Genomic DNA, 20496 nt, shown 5'->3' with positions numbered 1-20496 from the left:
TTTTAATTCATATTATTTAAGAAATACATCTTATAAGGCTATAGCTACCATAGACAGTGATTCATCTGTTGGATCTGGTCAAAGTAAACTGAACACCTTCTGGAAGAGATTTACCATTCTAGATGCTATTAAGAACATTTGTGATTCATGGGAGGAGGTCAACCTACCAACATCAACAGAAGTTTGGAAAAAATTGATTCCAAACCTCATGGGTGATTTTGGGGGGTTCAAAGCTTCAGTGGAGGAAGTAATGGTAGATGTGGCAGAAATAGCAAGAGAACTAGAATTAGAAGTGGAGCCTGAAGATGGGACTGAATTGCTGCAATCTCATATCAAACCTGAATGAAGTAGGAGCTGCTTCTTATGGATGAGCAAAGAAAGTGATCTCTTCAGATGGTGAACATGCTGTGAACATTGTTGAAACAACAATAAAGGATTTAGAATATGACATGAATTTAGTTGATAAAGCAGAGGCAGAATTTGAGAGAACTGACTCCAATTGTGAAAGAAGTTCTACTGTGGGTAGAATAATATTAAGCAACAGAGAAATCTTTCCTGCAAAAAGATTACGTGACTTGCTGAAGGCTCAGATGATCAGCATTTTGGGCAATAAAGTATTTTTAATTAAGGTATGTACATTGTTATTTAGACCTAATGCTATTGTACAATAGACTACAGTACATAAATTTTATATGTACTGAGAAACCAAAAAATTAATGTGACTTGCTTTAATTGCAATAGTCACTTTATTGTTGTGGTCTGGAACTGAACCTGCAATCTCTCCAAGGTATGCCTGAATACCTTGGTTTACATGGTATACATTCATTTAAACTAGCTGGAGGCAACAAAGAGAAGATTCTCCTCTTGGTACTTGTTTTAAAACATTTTATTAGATGATTTTTGGATTTTGAGTATACATTCCTGGCCCGTTACATAGCAGGAGAATGTTTTCTTAATATTACCAGAATTTCCCCTAATCAGAGCTCCAAACCACATATTGGCCACTTTATAAGAAACAAGAGCCAGCCAGTTGACATCTCTAGTTGAAAGCCAATACCAGTTTTTTGGCAGTTTCATAGCCACCTTTTATTAATTTAAAATGGGGGTGACCGAAACATTTTAAGACCATGACTGTGGGTCAATTCCCTGGGAAGATGCTCATTTAGAATGCACCAGATATGCTGTGATGTTAAACTTCAATATTCAAAGAAGTTTTTCAAATATATTGTATAGTAGTTGCAGATTCTACCTTATAAACTGGGTGTTGCTAGTCTCATAAAAACTGAAATAGAAAAAGACACAAGTATCAAATACAATTCTAGTTATGACCCACGATGGTAGTTTTAGCTGTAGATTCATATTGAAATCAACTGGGGAAGCTTTAAGAAATGGAGACATCATCTTCCCCAAACTCTTCCACCCTCTGCCTGCATTGAATGAGGATCTCTGGGGATGGTGCTCCACCAATAGCATTTCTAAAAACAACTCCTTTTAGTTGATTCCAATGGGGAACCCAGCTAAAGAAAAATTGTCCTCAGGCAGCTCAGCTATAGAGATCCTACACATGTGACCTGTTATTCAATGAATACTGGACTATCTGGCCAACTGGTTCATATCTGAAATACTGTTGACATTTGCCTCACTCCTGTCAGCTGAGAACTGTCCCTTATTCTTAATATTTTGCCTTTAACTTGACACATGCTCCATCAGTGTTGTTATAGATATGACTAAATCCTACTCTAAAATTTACCCTTGGAAGTGATTCATAATCACATAATGAATATCTCTGGGCCTATTTAAAATTGTTAAGATTGGACCACCCTAAAACCACAGCAAAGCTAAAATCAGGCATACATGTCAATGTTGTTAAAATTTCTTTGTAGTGCAAGGGTTTTCAAATATTCTGCTCAGTTAAAAACTCATGAAACTATCTGGATTCCTTTTAAATTTCATTTTCCAAATCAATTGGGCCTTCTCTTGAATCAATAGAATTGGACAAGTATTACAGAGAAGTAAAGTTTATTTTCAATTATAGGGACTTGTAAAAATGTGTTTCAACCTAATGTTTCCCCATTTTCATCTATCTTCTCCGAATAGGTAATTACTTTCTGGATTTTGGAATATTTTTCTCCATGATAAAATCATCTTGACAGTGCTGTATTTTGCAGACATTTCAGTGTGGGTTTCTTATTTAATTGGGTGACTTTCTCATGTCTTCCTAATCTCTCTCAGCATTGGTATAATTTCAGATTATTTAAATTCTAAAAAACTATTTATCCTTTAATTAAATATTACTTTATTACAAAAAAGTAATATTTACCATTACTTTTAATGGCAAAAACCACAATTGCTTTTGCACCAACCAAATAAAATTTGTTTATATTGCATACAACATATTTTGAAACATGTATACATTATGGAATGGTTCAATTGGGGTAATTAACATATGTATTATTATGAATATATATTTTATTATATGAAATATAACTTATTCTTTGTTGCCAGAACATTTAAAATCTACTCTCTTAACAACTTTCAAGAATGCAATACCCTGTTATTAACTATAGTCACCCTGTTTTCCAATAGATCTCTTGAACTTATTCCTTCTAACTGAAGTTTCGTATATTCTGACTTAATGGTACTATAACTAAACTGTACCTATAAAAGTTGGGAACAAGAGCTAATCATATGTTTGAAAATTTTCAAGACCTAATTAGATGTTTTCAGAAAATTTCCAAACATTTGAACACGTAGATCTTGATCCTGGTTCTTATAGGTGCAGTTTGAATCATAGTTCCATTAAAGTGAGCATTCCACATTACTGGAAAAGATCAAAGGAGTCTTTTTCATGTGTATTTATTTTCTCCCCTCCATCCTTCTTTCTGGAAAGTATTAGCAAAGTATTACTTCTTTTTTTTTTTTGTGGCATCTAGTTAAACATTTTTAAGTTAGGGACAGATTTAATGGCAATATGTCCCATTCCGGTATTGTTATTTAAGGCTCTCTAGGGTTGATTCTTCTGAACTGTACCACCCAAAGTTACTTCAAATAATCCTAGATGGCTGGGTCCACTGTTATGCTTTTCCCAAGGAGGGACTAAAGAAGGTAGAGATCATAAGGTTTAGCAACATTGTTCATCATAATCCAGTTCCAAATCTTCATCTGAAATTTATATGGCATTTTCTTCCTCTTCACTGGGTTTCCACTTTATATTTAATTCTTTCAGGAGATGACAGTAATGTGCTTCCACTCCAAAGCCATTGCCAAAAAGAAAAAAATGATTGTTTTCATGAGCATCATGAGGCAGAGTCTTTTATTTTTCTTATTTCGAATGAAAAGCATATATCTTCATGTATTTTGCATGCTTACATCCCAGGGAAAGAATATGTAATTATTTCTCCAATTGCTGCCTTAATTTTTCTACTTTTGTTTACTACAATATACTGAAGTCTGTGTATCTTTTTAAAATAAAATAAATCTGTGAAACGGCGCCATTGCATTAAATATATTAAAGTACAAAACACTCTCAGTAGACCATGGGAAGGATTACAAATTACACTCAGATATCTGAAGAGTAGAATCAGCAACTATGTATGTGTCTTACTGCTGTATATACATCTCCAACTAAATACAGAGACACATTTTGCCTTATATTCTTATAAGAAAATATATAAAAAATAACAAAACATAGACCAATTACTATACTTGGTATTGTTTTCTCTCCACATCAGACATTATTTGCCTCAATGGTGGTTCCTGTAAATGCCCATCTTTTGCTGATCCAAGAAGTACAAATAACTATGACCACACAATGTAAAACAGGAGCCCATTTGGTAAAACCTATGCATATTTTAAAATAGAAAAGAAAGACATCTAAATGTTCACAAATCTTAATTATGGCAGGGCATGGATGATTTTCTGATTCCTCTCCTTATCTTTATTTAACTATCGGGGTAACTTTTATTTTTGATTTTTTGAGGCAGAGTCTTGCTCTGTCGCCCAGGCTGCAGTACAGTGATGTGATCTCGGCTCACTGCAACCTCTGCCTCCTGCATTCAAGCTATTCTCTCACCTCAGCTTCCCGAGTACCTGGGATTACAGGCACCTGCCACCACACATGGCTAATTTTTGTATTTTTAGGAGAGATGGGGTTTCACCATGTTGGCCAGGCTGGTCTCGAACTCCCAAACTCAGGTGATCTGCCTGCCTCACTCAGCCTCCCAAAGTGCAGGAATTACACGTGTGAGCCACTGTGCCTGGCCAACAGTCATTTTTAATGAGATGAAATATTTTTGTAGAAAGCACCAGGAATGATGGCTATGTGTTTAAGTAGCATATGTTCAGCATGTGAGACATCAGCTTCATCTACTGCTCTTATAATTACCAGAATTGTCTAGTTCACAAAATTGAGTCATGACTCTTGAAATTGCCATTATACATAGGTGATCTAAATATCCCCACATGGATACAGTACACTATTGACCCATTATTTGATAGTATCTCTAACTTTTTCCAAATGCAAGAGGAGAAAGTTCTATGATGTCTTCAGATTCTCCAGGTTTTTCAATTCAGGTTTTTGTTTTTCTTTTGTTTTTCTGAATTCCAAATGTCTAGGATCCAATATTATATGTGTATACTTCATATTCTTACAGAAATATCAGCTAGAGATTATAATGGACCATTTAAGTTTCATAAATAAGAATAAAAATATTATTCTGGTGTTTTGATTAATTAATAGAATGGTCAATCTTCTTATGCATTACATTTTAAAAAAATAACATCACAGCTGGTCAATTTACTTTAAAAAGAATTCAAAGAAAATTAGAGACATCAAAAATCAAAGCAAACTGAAAGTATCATTTTAGATCCAATAAATGGTCCAAATACTTTAAAAAGAGATATATTTCAGGGGGATAGTGGGAGAGGAAAATGCCATAACAGTTTTGGAAAGAAATATTTTAAGAACCATAAAGAAAACATTGAACATAATCAACTGGGCACTTACCATATATTGACACTAAACCGAATATTTTATTTATAAACTGTCATAATAACATTCCTATTAGAGAGGTGTGTCTGCACCCACTTTAATAAGAAGAACACTGAAGTTGAAAAAGCTAAATAATTAGTTGAGGTCACACATTGGTGGAGGGATGAGATGAAGCTGAAAGGAGGGCCTTTCCTTATTGATGGGCTCCTCTGTCCTAAACCACGCTGTTCTAGCCATGGTTTTGAAACATTAATCACAGAAATCTCCTTTCTAAGCCTTTCTCAAAAAGAAATCACTTCAACTAACCAGAAGATATGTGTATGAATATATTTGTGACAGTAAAAATTACAAAGTGCATACAAAAGAGATTCATAAAAAAGGTTCTGGAAGGTTGATCAAAATACAAGGATTAATTTATAATTTAACATTCTGAAGCCTATTTGTCATTATGGAAAATGACGCCAACATAGTGTTAAATGAAGATGCAGGCAAAAATATTTCATAAATAATATAATTTCTAGTATATAAAACATAATTCCAAGTTAATATTTAAAAAACATTAAAAAGTTATCTTAGGGTGTGAGAACAATGATGTTTTTAAATTTAAATATTCTATAACTTTGACATTGAACTTACTACCGTGAATTGTGTGCAGTTTGAACTTAACGAAAATCTTCAAAGACTATAATTTAGATGTGATTTAAAAACAACAGAGATCCATTCAGTCTGCAATCACATAATGGAAAAAATATAACGTCATTCATATACGATTTTTCCATTTGACATGGCCTAGAGAAAATGTGAGCTATCTTCTGCTATAAACAACCTTTACATTCTTGGAGCTGTCAGGGTAATATCTCTGAACGTAAGTTTCCTTACCTGAAAAATGATGAGTTTGGAGGACACAATCTCTTAACTTGTCTTCAGTGGTAATAGTCTATGAATTTGTAAGTGCTAGGAAGAAAATAGAAAATAAGAAGCAAATTCATTGGCATGGCACTATGGATGATAATACGAGGATAGTTTCAGAATGATAACTGACATCATCAAAAAAACATTGAAATTGGAAAATTTCAGCTACAGATAAATTAAGTATCTCTCTATAGATCTATATAGTAAAATGACGTAGCCAAGCTATCAATTTTGTGATATATGCAGCATTTTAAACAGGTGATTATTAGGACTAAATTTTCAGCCCATTAGTGATAGATTAATGGCATAGCTTGCTTCCAAGGGGAACTCTTATGGACCCTATGAACTCTCACCTCCACAAAAAAGAGATGGGGCTTGCAGGTGGCCTGGTATGTGTGGAAAAGGTGATGTGCAGATAACTCGCATGAAGCACTGCTAACCTCTCCTCAATATATGGCCAAATAAATTAAGAATGCTCTCAGTGGTCATCTTTTCAGCTCTCTTTCAATGCCTCCTTCTATTGCCCTTCACTTCCCCATCTCTCCCCTCCCTTCCGTGGGATCCACTCTTATTATAACATCCCATCCAGGACTCTAGGTGCTCAAGTTTTTCCTTTACCCACATAAGTTTTGCCCTACATAAGTTAGTCCTCAGAACGTATTTGGTCAGGAGATGCCTGCTGTCTGATTGAAACATATAAACCATCTTCATGTTTCAAGTGACCTCTTGCTGAGGAGGTTTATCTTGAGTCAGGGTGCTTGACCTAAGTTATTATGAAGAGAGAGAGAGAGAGAGAGGAAGAGGAAGAGGAAGAGGAAGAGAAGGAAGGAAGGAAGGGAAAGGAAGGAAGGAAGGGGAAGGAAGGAAGGAAGGAAAGGTGAGCAGGGGAAGGGAGAGAGGAATGAAGGAGAGGAGGGAGGAAGGGGCAGAAGGAAAGAAGAGAGGAAGTAAAGAAAGTAGCATTGAAAAAAGATGCTTGCACAAGAATGTTTATAGCAGCACAATTCGCAATTGCAAAAACGTGGAACCAGCCCAGAGCCCATCAATCAATGAATGGATAAATAAATTGTGATATATATATATATGTGTGTGTGTGTATATATAATCGAATACTACTCAGCCATAAAAAGGAATGGATTAATGGCATTCACAGCAACCTGGATGGGATTGGATAGTATTATTCTAAGCGACGTAACTCAGAAATGGAAAACCAAACATCATATGTTCTCATAAGTAGGAGCTAAGTTTTGAAGATGCAAACGCAAAAGAATGATACAATGGACTTTGGGGATTCAGGGGGAAATGGTGGGAAGGGGGTGAGGGATAAAGGACTACTAATTGGGTTCAGTGTATACTGCTCGGATGATGGCTGTACCAAAATCTCACAAATCACCACTAAAGAACTTTTTCATGTAACCAAATACCACCTGTTCTCCAAAAACCTATGGAAATTAAAAAAATAAAAGAAAAGAAAATCCTGCTTGGTTTCCAAGGAAAGGAAAAACAAATAAAACAAGCCAACAGAGGTATAAAAATAGCATTTGTAATTCCTAAACATTGTTAATAGTCATTTTATAATTGTTATGAATTAATTGATAAGAGAGCTTTCTATAAAGGTCAAATGTTAAAGACGAGAAAATATTTACCTTGAAGATATCAGAAAGGCATCAGTTAGGTCTTAAAGGAAAGTCATTTCAGGTATTTATCCAGTTCTTTTTTTTTAATTATAAAAGCGAATTATTTACTTTCCAATATGATTGCTCATCTGCTAGATTTTACTTAAAGCTCACGATGGTTAATTTTTAATTTATTCACACATCCCTACCAAGCACCATTCCTTATTTCTACTCTTTTTCAGAAAATAAAAATTAAAAAGTTGTGTGGACTCACTATTTCCATTCTTTTCTTCCCACTCTTTTTTAAAACAATTTTTTTCAGACTTTCCACCAAATACTCCATCAAAACTGTCTTTTTCCAGGTCACTGACAACTTCCACATCATTAATTTTTTGGTCACTTCTCAGTCTTCACTTACTTACTTAGCAGTATTTGATACTGTTGATTCTGTTCAAATTGTCTTATAATTCCACTATAACTACAGTAATAATTCAGCTGAAATTATAAGCATGTAAAATTACTTAGCTCCCCATTTAAAATGACAATCACAAAACTCTTTATATTCCAGAAGACAAATATCTGTAAGCACTATAAATTCCTATAAATATGAAAATTTCCTAATGGACATGTCAATTGCATGTCCACAATGAACTTCCACAGCTATTGCAAAATCATCTTAATCTATGTCAATAGAAACTTTTACCAGTAGGTAGGTTCCCTGGCCCTTTGCAACTTAAAATCAGGCACTGAAAGGAAAAGATGATAATGAGTTTTTGGTGCCCCGGGGGGTGAATTTTGTACATAGATTGTACAGAAGTTACTTTGATTTTAAATATTAATATTCAATTTATTATGGTTATAAATTCAAAATACTGGTTTGCCTTAAGCACCCTTATGCTTTTAATTTGTATCACAAATATTATTTAAAATAGAAATCTAGGAAATTTTATAATTACCTTTAAAGGAGATTTTCAATTATGTCTACATTAACAAGTGTAATTATTTAGCATGCATTACATGTTTTAAGCCTCACTTAATACGTTAAGTTTCCTTCAACTTTTGATTACTAAACATACTTTCTCAGACACTTAAACTATTCTTGCAAATTTAATAAATGCAATATATAGATGTATGCACATGCACACACAGTGACCAGAAAAGTGTGGTATGACCTTATGGATGGAGATGTATCATCCAGAATGAATTTTTCCAAACCCCTTTGCTGTGTTAAACCCCTTTTTTGTAGTCAGTTGTTATATATGCAAACACTAAAAAGGGAACAGTCCATAGCCTATGCACCTGTGTTCAAGTTGCACATTAACTAAATATGCAAGTCAAGTTCATGATATTCATGCCAAGCAGAAACACCAAGTGACAGATTTAACTTATCTATAAGCAGCATCATTCTCTTCTGAACATTTTTTATGTTCATCCATTACAACTACAGCTTATATAGATACTTAAGACATCTAATATGATTCTGTGCGGCCAAAGGGTGTGCCTGATGCTAACATCACAGCTTCAAAGGGTACCATTTTAGTGGCCACAATCCACATGTATCCTGCAGAACTAATCAACTCTTTTTGGTATTGGATGAGAGTTAAATTTTCCCCTCTTACCTTGATGGCTTACAAACTGTGCAGGCTAAGTTGGTGCCCATACCTCTCAGTGTAATATTGAGAGGTTCTAAATAATAGTAAAAAATAATTCTAATATCTTGCCCTACATGAAGGAATTGTCTTGACACATTTTCAACAGAAGCCAAGAACAAGTGTTTTCAGCATTCTGAAAAGTAATTTCAGAATTTTGAGTTTGTGTAGTGGCCTAGATGTAAATTTATTTTTAAATGATTGAATTTCATCTTGTCTGAAGACTAAAATAACAGGAAATAACTAAGAGGCTGAGAAATACATTTATAACAGGGTAACTTACATAAGTTTCACATTAACAGTTTGCAGAGCATGGTATGATTTTTAATATCCTCAATTATATTTGAAAACTAAATAAGTCTTCTATATTAGTAGCCTCAAGCTCTCCGACAGCAGATACCTTCAATTACAAACTCTTACCTCAATTTGCCTTCTTAGGGACACTGATTATATTGCATGTAGGTCTTCCAACAAAGACCACTTTTAAAATATCAAATCATGACACTCAACCCTTTCATTTCAGTTCAACATTTATTATATTATCTTCATTTTATCTACCTTGAGGTTGCCACCATGTAAATATCCATTTCATTCAATGTTTCAATAAATATTCTCTGAATGTATAGTATGTGTCAGTCTCTGAGCTAAAATAAGTGTATTACGGTGGTGACATAAGCATAAAATTTTTAAAAAATAACTGTAAAGATTTAATTTATTCTCAAGTTTTCAGACAAGAACATGCTTAAAGTATATGAATTCAAGACTTCCAAATCTTCCCTTATGGCCATCCCTAATAGCCTCCTATTACATAGTTTTATGCAAGAATTTATGTCCCATTCTCTTTGTAACTGATGGCCTAATGACTTTATCTTTGATATAACTTTAGTTTTTCTGATTTTCATCTTTAGAGACAGTATTCTCAGTGCAGTTTTCAACTGACTAGTCTACAAAGCATTTATTGTCCAAGTTATCAATCATTATACTGCTGGAGTCTGAGTGGTTTCTTGAACTTTTTCAAATATCATGAAAATGTCACCATTAGTGTTGGATTAATATTGACTATCTTATTGTAGCCATTATGAATTTCAAATAAATGATTATGAAAACATAATTTGCACTAATTTATATAAAGTTTGTATAATTTATTTTCTGACATATTTGTGTCTGAAAACTGTGAGACAAGATGCTGTTTTTCCAATACCAGTTATATGTTGAAAAGTAATTCTATTCTTTAGCCACTTAAAGTTATGACTTTCCAGGAATTTGAAGGTCCTCATTCCTGGAACTGTTCAAAGTTGGATACACATATAACAGGGATATAACAGAAAATTTCCAAACAAAGGCATTGATTTAGTTTAGAAAATTTTTAACTTTTCTTCAAGTGTTCATACGTTCTAAAGTTCTGTGAGTCTAAGAATTTGTGTTTTTGCTTGATTTACGTTGTGAGTCTTCCTTGAGAACAAAAATTCTCCCCTTTATCTTTAGGGATCCAATAAATACAAAACTGAGGACTTAGAGATTTTACTGATATTTTACTGATAGAATTACCTTCTGCACAGTTAGTGCACATCTATACAAACAGATTTATTTAAAAGGCTGATAATTTTCCACTTAATTATTTGTTTGTTTTCAACAATGATCCTGCTTATGTGGAAAATGTAGGAATTTTGTTTTTACAAAGAGGCCAAAGGCAAGCAGATGATATTTAGTACCTCTCTTTGTAATTTCTCAAGATTTGTTACTGGGGGGAGGAGCCAAGATGGCCGAATAGGAACAGCTCCGGTCTACAGCTCCCAGCGTGAGCGACGCAGAAGAAGGGTGATTTCTGCATTTCCACCTGAGGTACCGGGTTCATCTCACTAGGGAATGCCAGACAGTGGGCACAGGTCAGTGGGTGCGCGCACTGTGTGTGAGCCGAAGCAGGGCGAGGCATTGCCTCACTCAGGAAGCGCAAGGGGTCAGGGTGTTCCCTTTCCTAGTCAAAGAAAGCGGTGACAGACGGCACCTGGAAAATCGGGTCACTCCCACCCTAATACTGCGCTTTTCCGACGGGCTTAAAAAACGGCGCACCAGGAGATTGTATCCCACACCTGGCTCAGAGGGTCCTACGCCCAAGGAGTCTCGCTGATTCCTAGCACAGCAGTCTGAGATCAAACTGCAAGGCAGCAGAGAGGCTGGGGGAGGGGGACCTGCCATTGCCCAGGCTTGCTGAGGTAAACAAAGCAGCTGGAAACTCGAACTGGGTGGAGCCCACCACAGCTCAAGGAGGCCTGCCTCCCTCTGTAGGCTCCACCTCTGGGGGCAGGGCGCAGACAAACAAAAAGACAGCAGTAACCTCTGCAGACTTAAATGTCCCTGTCTGACAGCTTTGAAGAGAGCAGTGGTTCTCCCAGCACGCAGCTGGAGATCTGAGAACGGGCAGACTGCCTCCTCAAGTGGGTCCCTGACCCCTGACCCCCGAGCAGCCTAACTGGGAGGCACCACCCAGCAGGGGCAGACTGACACCTCACACGGCTGGCCCGTCCGGGTACTCCAACAGACCTGCAGCTGAGGGTCCTCTCTGTTAGAAGGAAAACTAACAAACAGAAAGGACATCCACACCAAAAACCCATCTGTACATCACCATCATCAAAGACCAAAAGTAGATAAAACCACAAAGATGGGGAAAAAACAGAGCAGAAAAACTGGAAACTCTAAAAAGCAGAGCGCCTCTCCTCCTCCAAAGGAACGCAGTTCCTCACCAGCAACGGATCAAAGCTGGACGGAGAATGACTTTGACGAGCTGAGAGAAGAAGGCTTCAGACGATCAAATTACTCCGAGCTACGGGAGGATATTCAAACCAAAGGCAAAGAAGTTGAAAACTTTGAAAAAAGTTTAGAAGAATGTATAACTAGAATAACCAATACAGAGAGAAGTGCTTAAAGGAGGTGATGGAGCTGAAAACCAAGTCTCGAGAACTACGTGAAGAATGCAGAAGCCTCAGGAGCCGATGCGATCAAATGGAAGAAAGAGTATCAGCCCTGGAAGACCTAATAGACATCTACAGAACTCTCCACCCCAAATCAACAGAATATACATTTTTTTCAGCACCACACCACACCTATTCAAAAATTGACCACATAGTTGGAAGTAAAGCTCTCCTCAGTAAATGTAAAAGAACAGAAATTATAACAAACTATCTCTCAGATCACAGTGCAATCAAGCTAGAACTCAGGATTAAGAATCTCACTCAAAACCGCTCAACTACATGGAAACTGAACAACCTGCTCCTGAATGACTACTGGGTACATAACGAAATGAAGGCAGAAATAAAGATGTTCTTTGAAACCAATGAGAACCAAGACACAACATACCAGAATCTCTGGGATGCATTCAAAGCAGTGTGTAGAGGGAAATTTATAGCACTAAATGCCCACAAGAGAAAGCAGGAAAGATCCAAAATTGACACCCTAACATCACAATTAAAAGAACTAGAAAAGCAAGAGCAAACACATTCAAAAGCTAGCAGAAGGCAAGAAATAACTAAAATCAGAGCAGAACTGAAGGAAATAGGGACACAAAAAACCCTTCAAAAAATTAATGAATCCAGGAGCTGGTTTTTTGAAAGGATCAACAAAATTGATAGACCGCTAGCAAGATTAATACAGAAAAAAAGAGAGAAGAATAAAATAGATGCAATAAAAAATGATAAAGGGGATATCACCACCGATCCCACAGAAATACAAACTACCATTAGAGAATACTACAAACACCTCTATGCAAATAAACTAGAAAATCTAGAAGAAATGGATAAATTCCTCGACACATACACTCTCCCAAGACTAAACCAGGAAGAGGTTGAATCTCTGAATAGAACAATAACAGCAGCTGAAATTGTGGCAATAATCAATAGCTTACCAACCAAAAAAAGTCCAGGACCAGATGGATTCACAGCCGAATTCTACCAGAGGTACAAGGAGGAACTGGTACCATTCCTTCTGAAACTATTCCAATCAATAGAAAAAGAGGGAATCCTCCCTAACTCATTTTATGAGGCCAGCATCATCCTGATACCAAAGCCAGGCAGAGACACAACAAAAAAAGAGAATTTTAGACCAATATTCTTAATGAACATTGATGCAAAAATCCTCAAGAAAATACTGGCAAACCGAATCCAGCAGCACATCAAAAAGCTTATCCACCATGATCAAGTGGGCTTCATCCCTGGGATTCAAGGCTGGTTCAATATATGCAAATCAATAAATGTAATCCAGCATATAAACAGAACCAAAGACAAAAGCCACATGATTATCTCAATAGATGCAGAAAAGGCCTTTGACAAAATTCAACACCCCTTCATGCTAAAAACTCTCAGTAAATTAGGTATTGATGGGACGTATCTCAAAATAATAAGAGCTATCTATGACAAACCCACAGCCAATATCATACTGAATGGGCAAAAACTGGAAGCATTCCCTTTGAAAACTGGCACAAGACAGGGATGCCCTCCTTCACCACTCCTATTTAACATAGTGTTGGAAGTTCTGGCCAGGGCAATTAGGCAGGAGAAGGAAATCAAGGGTATTCAATTAGGAAAAGAGGAAGTCAAATTGTCCCTGTTTGCAGACGACATGATTGTATATCTAGAAAACCCCATTGTCTCAGCCCAAAATCTCCTTAAGCTGATAAGCAACTTCAGCAAAGTCTGAGGATACAAAATCAATGTACAAAAATCACAAGCATTCTTATACACCAACAACAGACAAACAGAGAGCCAAATCATGAGTGAACTCCCATTCACAATTGCTTCAAAGAGAATAAAATACCTAGGAATCCAACTTACAAGGGATGTGAAGGACCTCTTCAAGGAGAACTACAAACCACTGCTCAAGGAAATAAAAGAGGATACAAACACATGGAAGAACATTCCATGCTCATGGGTAGGAAGAATCAATATCGTGAAAATGGCCATATTGCCCAAGGTAATTTACAGATTCAATGCCATCCCCATCAAGCTACCAATGACTTTCTTCACAGAATTGGAAAAAACTACTTCAAAGTTCATATGGAACCAAAAAAGAGCCCGCATCGCCAAGTCAATCCTAAGCCAAAAGAACAAAGCTGGAGGCATCACGCTACCTGACTTCAAACTATACTACAAGGCTACAGTAACCCAAACAGCATGGTACTGGTACCAAAACAGAGATATAGATCAATGGAACAGAACAGAGCTCTCAGAAATAACGCCGCATATCTACAACTATCTGATCTTTGACAAACCTGACAAAAACAAGAAATGGGGAAAGGATTCCCTATTTAATAAATGGTGCTGGGAAAACTGGCTAGCCATATGGAGAAAGCTGAAACTGGATCCCTTCCTTACACCTTATACAAAAGTCAATTCAAGATGGATTAAAGACTTAAACGTTAGACCTAAAACCATAAAAACCCTAGAAGAAAACCTAGGCATTACCATTCAGGACATAGGCATGGGCAAGGACTTCATGTCTAAAACACCAAAAGCAATGGCAACAAAAGCCAAAATTGACAAATGAGATCTAATTAAACTAAAGAGCTTCTGCACAGCAAAAGAAACTACCATCAGAGTGAACAGGCAACCTACAGAATGGGAGAAAATTTTCGCAACCTACTCATCTGACAAAGGGCTAACATCCAGAATCTACAATGAACTCCAACAAATTTACAAGAAAAAAACAAACAACCCCATCAAAAAGTGGGCGAAGGACATGAACAGACACTTCTCAAAAGAAGACATTTATGCAGCCAAAAAACACATGAAAAAATGCTCACCATCACTGGCCATCAGAGAAATGCAAATCAAAACCACAATGAGATACCATCTCACACCAGTTAGAATGGCAATCATTCAAAAGTCAGGAAACAACAGGTGCTGGAGAGGATGTGGAGAAATAGGAACACTTTTACACTGTTGGTGGGACTGTAAACTAGTTCAACCCTTGTGGAAGTCAGTGTGGCGATTCCTCAGGGATCTAGAACTAGAAATTCCATTTGACCCAGCCATCCCATTACTGGGTATATACCCAAAGGACTATCAATCATGCTGCTATAAAGACACATGCACACGTATGTTTATTGCAGCACTATTCACAATAGCAAAGACTTGGAAGCAACCCAAATGTCCAACAACGATAGACTGGATTAAGAAAATGTGGCACATATACACCATGGAATACTATGCAGCCATAAAAAATGATGAGTTCATGTCCTTTGTAGGGACATGGATGAAATTGGAAATCATCATTCTCAGCAAACTATCGCAAGAACAAAAAGCCAAACACCGCATATTCTCACTTATAGGTGGGAATTGAACAATGAGAACACTTGGACACAGGAAGGGGAACATCACACTCTGGGGACTGTTGTGGGGTGGGGGGAGGGGGGAGGGATAGCATTGGGAGATATACCTAATGCTAGATGACGAGTTAGTGGGTGCAGCGCACCAGCATGGCACATGCATACATATGTAACTAACCTGCACATTGCGCACATGTACCCTAAAATCTAAAGTATAATAATAATAAAACAAACAAACAAACAAACAAAAAACAAAGATTTGTTACTGAAATATCTCAATGTTATGTAGTAGAGTAACTTTGTTAGTTCTTATAAATTTTTCTTATGAATTTCTTAAGAATAACTATCTCTTATGCAATACATTGCAGCTAGCCAGGGTGCAAGCCGAGGATAACAAATTAGTAGTCAGCACTCTGTCTTTAGAGTATGTAAGTTAAGAAAATGTGTGGTTTCTCATATTCCAGAAAATCCAAACATCTTTGGAGAAATAAGTGAGTTTCAACGGTCAAAAATATAATATAGGAAGTCTAAATAAATAAACAAAAAATAGCAAGTTTCAAAGGAATCACAATTTAGACCTAAAATACTGGCCCCTTAGTAATATGGTAAAAACAGTTACCTATCCTATCTCTCTGATTGTCAAGATGAAAGAGGGTGTGGAGGGAGAGAAGTAAGATGGAGAGAGAAGGAGAGAAACAGAGAAAGGGAATGAGAGATGAAAAGGAAAGATGGAGAGAGAGACACACAGAGACAGAGGGGCACACACACATACACAGACTGATTTCATCAGGGATCGAAACATCATAGGGAGAATGTTTTAAAGTTAGCCTGTACGTAGTAACACACATTTGATGGGAAGTGATTCTGTATGTTACTGTAACATTTACTCAGATCATAGAAATGAACCAGCACCTCCTCAATGATGAATCATTAATTACTTAATTTAGTAACTTAAATCATTAATGACTTAATTTAATTTTAAATGTTTTATCCCCAAAAATAACTAAAATGGATGTTAAAAACTTAACTGACTTTAACAACTAAATTAAATGTTAAAGCTGGTTATACATCTGTGTCAAGTTCCTCACCGATTCCCACCTCCATTCATAGGCACCTCAAATGGATGTGAAACATATTTAATGAATGGGTAGCGTACATTTAAACTATTTGTAACATATATTTGATAGCAAGTGATTCTATAATACAGGTTGCATGTTTCTTGTTACAAAATAAGTCCACATGAAGGCTCTGAAAAATTCTAAAAACAAAGTTTGTTTATTTAATCACCAAAGGTTGTTGAGCAGTGGGGATAAAAAAGTTAAAAATGAGCACATCCAGACCTATAAACAGATCACTGCATTCTCAACAGAAAGATCTACTACTGATCCATCTTTCTCTATATCTCTATCATCTATCTGTCTCTATCTATCTATCTATCTATCTATCTACCTACCTATCTATCTAATCTATCATCTACTTACCCTATCAATCTATCTAATCTATCATCTATATATCCTATCTATCCATCTAATCTATCCTATCTATCCATCATCTATCTATAACTCTATGTATTATGTATCCATCCATCTTTATCTATAAATCTATCTATCATCTATCCATCCTTTTTATCTATCAATCCATCCATCCATAGTTATCTACCTACCCACCTACCTATCTGTCTAGCTACCTACGTATATCAAGATTGTAAAGGCACAGAGGGGAGTCAGGTTAGGCTTCAGCATGCTAGTGACAAACAGGCTTTTTCCATGCAGATAAAGATGGAAGTAGGCTGGGCGCGGTGGCTCACGCCTGTAATCCCAGCACTTTGGGAGGCCGAGACAGGCGGATCACGAGGTCAGGAGATCGAGATCATCCTGGCTAACACACGGTGAAACCCCGTCTCTACTAAAAATACAAAAAAATTAGCTGGGCGTGGTGGCGTGTGCCTGTAGTCCCAGCTACTCGGGAGGCTAAGGCAGGAGAATGGCGTGAGCCCGGGAGGCGGAGCTTGCAGTGAGCCGAGATCGCACCACTGCACTCCAGCCTGGGCGACAGAGCGAGACTCCGTGTCAGAACAAAACCAAACCAACCAAACAAACAAACAAAAAAAAAGATGGAAGTATATTTCCGGCAGAGGAAACAGCACCTGCAAAGCTACTTAGATACTGTCTTGCTTGAGGTTAGGCATGCATAACTTGGTAGTGAAGACAACCAAGATAAGTTTTGCTTGTTAACTGTGGTGTTGCAATCCAGCCCAACACTTGGTGTTTATTATTTTCTAAGTTTCCTCCTTCTTTTTTTAAAATTATTTTTTTCTAACTGACAAATAAAAATGGTATATATTTGTGGTGTACAACATGTTGCTTTGAAATGTGTGTACATTGTGGGATGGCTAAATTACATATGTGTTATCTCACATACCTATCAAATTCTTGTGGTGAAAACATTTCAGATCTACTCTCTTAGCATTTTTTAATGATATGATACATTTTTATTAACTATAGTGGCATTCTATTAAAACAATAATTTTATTATTTCATGATTTTATGGGTTAACTGAGCTTAACTAGGCAGTTCATGTATGGTATTGGCTAAAGCAGCAGCTAGTGGTAGGGGCTAGATTGGATTAAATTTGCTAGGACAGAAAATTAAAACATAATTGACTCCGGAGGTAAATTTTTAAATATAGGTTTTCTCATTCATTCTTTATTTTGTGAGCTCAAAAACAATATACTCTCTTTTTCATATATAAAATTCATATAAAATACACTTCATATATAAAATGTATAAAATAAAATTTCTGGTTCCATCTACCCAATGTTCAGACTGTTTTGCTTGATTAAGCAGTACAGGAAAGGTAGGCATGGTGACTCATGCCTGTAATCCCAGCACTTTGGGAGGCTGAGGCAGGTGGATCACTTGAGGTCAGGAGTTTGAGACCAGCCTGGCCAACATGGTGAAACCCCATCTCTACTAAAAATATAAAAATTAGCTGGGCATTGTGATGCACACCTGTAGTCCCAGGTACCTGGGAAGCTGAGGCAGGAGAATCACTTGAGCCCAAGAGGGGTAGGTTACAGTGAGCTCAGATGGTGCCACTGCACTCCAGCCTGAGAGACAGACTCTCTCAAAAACAAAACAAAACAACAACAACAACAACAATAACAACAAAACAAAGCATAGAGGGCTACTGTGCTTTAATGTGCTTTTTAAAAAGAAGTGGAATAAAACTAGGAAAAGAAATAATTTTCATTAAGAGAACTATTATACATAATCGTTAAATATAGGTTTACGTAACTGGGATAAAAATTATTTGAAAAAAATATCAGTTGGCTGAAACCACTAAAATATTCAGGCTCAACCCATGTAGAATTATACCTCCAGAATATTAGGAAAATGGGTTGATAGAAGGAACCAGGAGTTCTGAGCACTGCAACTGAACTTTGATGTTGAGTGTCTCAAAGTTCCACGACCTAGGAGTGTGCTTGTTTTCACCTGCCAGATGAAATGAGTTGCTCTTTCTCCTGTCATCTGAGTAGAAGATTGCTTTCATTATAGTCTGAGTTGAGTGAAGATCAGAAGAGCCCAGGGATAGGTCAGAGACACCACAAGTCAATAAGTCTAGAAATGTGAGGCAGCATGTGGAGATGGCCCTGCATGGCTGCTCTGGTCTAAATGTCTGAGTCCCCCACCAAATCCAAAAGTGGAAATCCTAACCTCCAAGGTGATGGTATTAGAAGGTGGGGCCTTTGGGAGGTGATGAGGTCATCAGGGTGGAGTCCCATGAAAGGGATGAGTGCCTTAAAAAGTAACATGAAATGGTTTGCTTTCTGCTTTCTACTCTCTGCCACATGAGAACGCAGTAAGAAGAGCACGATGTGCAAACAAAATGGGTCTTCACCAGGCACTGCATCTGGTGGGGCCTTGATCTTGGACTTTCCAGCTCCAGAACTGCGAGAAATAAATGTCTAGCATTTGAGCCACCCACTCCATGGCAGTTTGTTACAGCAGCGTGTACTGACTACAGCAATGGCACACATAAATTTCTCTGAAGATGATTTTCAATGGAAAAGGAAAAACAGGCTTTGCCTGTTCTCCTTCATTAACTTCTCTTTATGAGGGCCCAGGCTTTCTTTGTATTTAGTGAAGGCAGGTAGGCCTGTCCAAGTCAGCACTGTAGAACCGTCCCATGTCAGGAGCCAGTGAAACTCATTCATGTGTGGAGCACATCAGCAGATTCCCATGGCCAAGAATATCAGTATGAGGAACATCATGGGCAAAGCTAAAAAGGCTTTACCAAGCCAGCGGCTATCCCTCCCAAGAATGGCCAAATAAGCAACATGCCTACCTTTGTGTTATGTGCTATGGTTCTATTATATATTGATGCTTTGGAAACCATGGAATAAGATTCACCAGTAGGAAAACAAAAGCATCACCAAAAGTCCTTTTGTAATGTGGTGACGGGTAGGGTGATGGATACTAAAGCCCCTACAAGAATCCTGTATCTCAGGAAAGGAGGTTTTGATGGCTGACGTGATACCTTGGTTCTTCTTAGTTTGAAAGAATTTAAACAAGAGACACACAACCAAGGAGGTGTAGCATAGAGTAATTTATTGTAAAAGAAAAATTATATGTTGAAAGTTAGGCGCAGAATGGACAGTACACCCTGAGAGAGAGGATTCAGGGTGGGCTGCTCGAAGGATGAGACAGCAAAGACTGGCACTAGGGTGACTCCCTGTAAGGGAGTCTTCCATGATTATTCATCAGGAGTTGGGAGAGGTGTTACAAATAAGCATGTTCTGGGTAGTCCTCTGGGTCCACATGTGCAGTAGCTGTGCATGCTTGTTCATACATTGCATGTCTCATTAGCATCTTATATCTCCACCCAGGGGTATGCTTTTTACTATTAAAATGAGCAAAGGATCAGTTTGAGGACAGGTAAAGTCAAAATGCACATGCTCTCTAGAAGGGAAAGTCCCTATGAAGATGGCTTAGCTTGAATGAACTCAATGAC

General features: G+C 37.2%; 1 long non-coding RNA gene across 2 annotated transcripts in view; it reads right to left on the bottom strand.

The window, feature by feature from the left end:
• LOC134760931 (uncharacterized) overlaps nucleotides 1–20496 on the bottom strand; it is a 141757-nt gene that overhangs the window by 75619 nt on the left and 45642 nt on the right. For both annotated transcript variants that reach the window (XR_010139059.1, XR_010139060.1), the window contains exon 5: nucleotides 5870–5944. This is a non-coding gene — a long non-coding RNA (uncharacterized LOC134760931). The remainder of the gene's footprint in view (nucleotides 1–5869; nucleotides 5945–20496) is intronic.

The sequence above is a fragment of the Pongo abelii genome, chromosome X, assembly GCF_028885655.2.
Source record: "Pongo abelii isolate AG06213 chromosome X, NHGRI_mPonAbe1-v2.0_pri, whole genome shotgun sequence".
Lineage (NCBI taxonomy): Eukaryota > Metazoa > Chordata > Mammalia > Primates > Hominidae > Pongo > Pongo abelii.
This window is presented reverse-complemented; position numbering and strand designations above follow the sequence as displayed.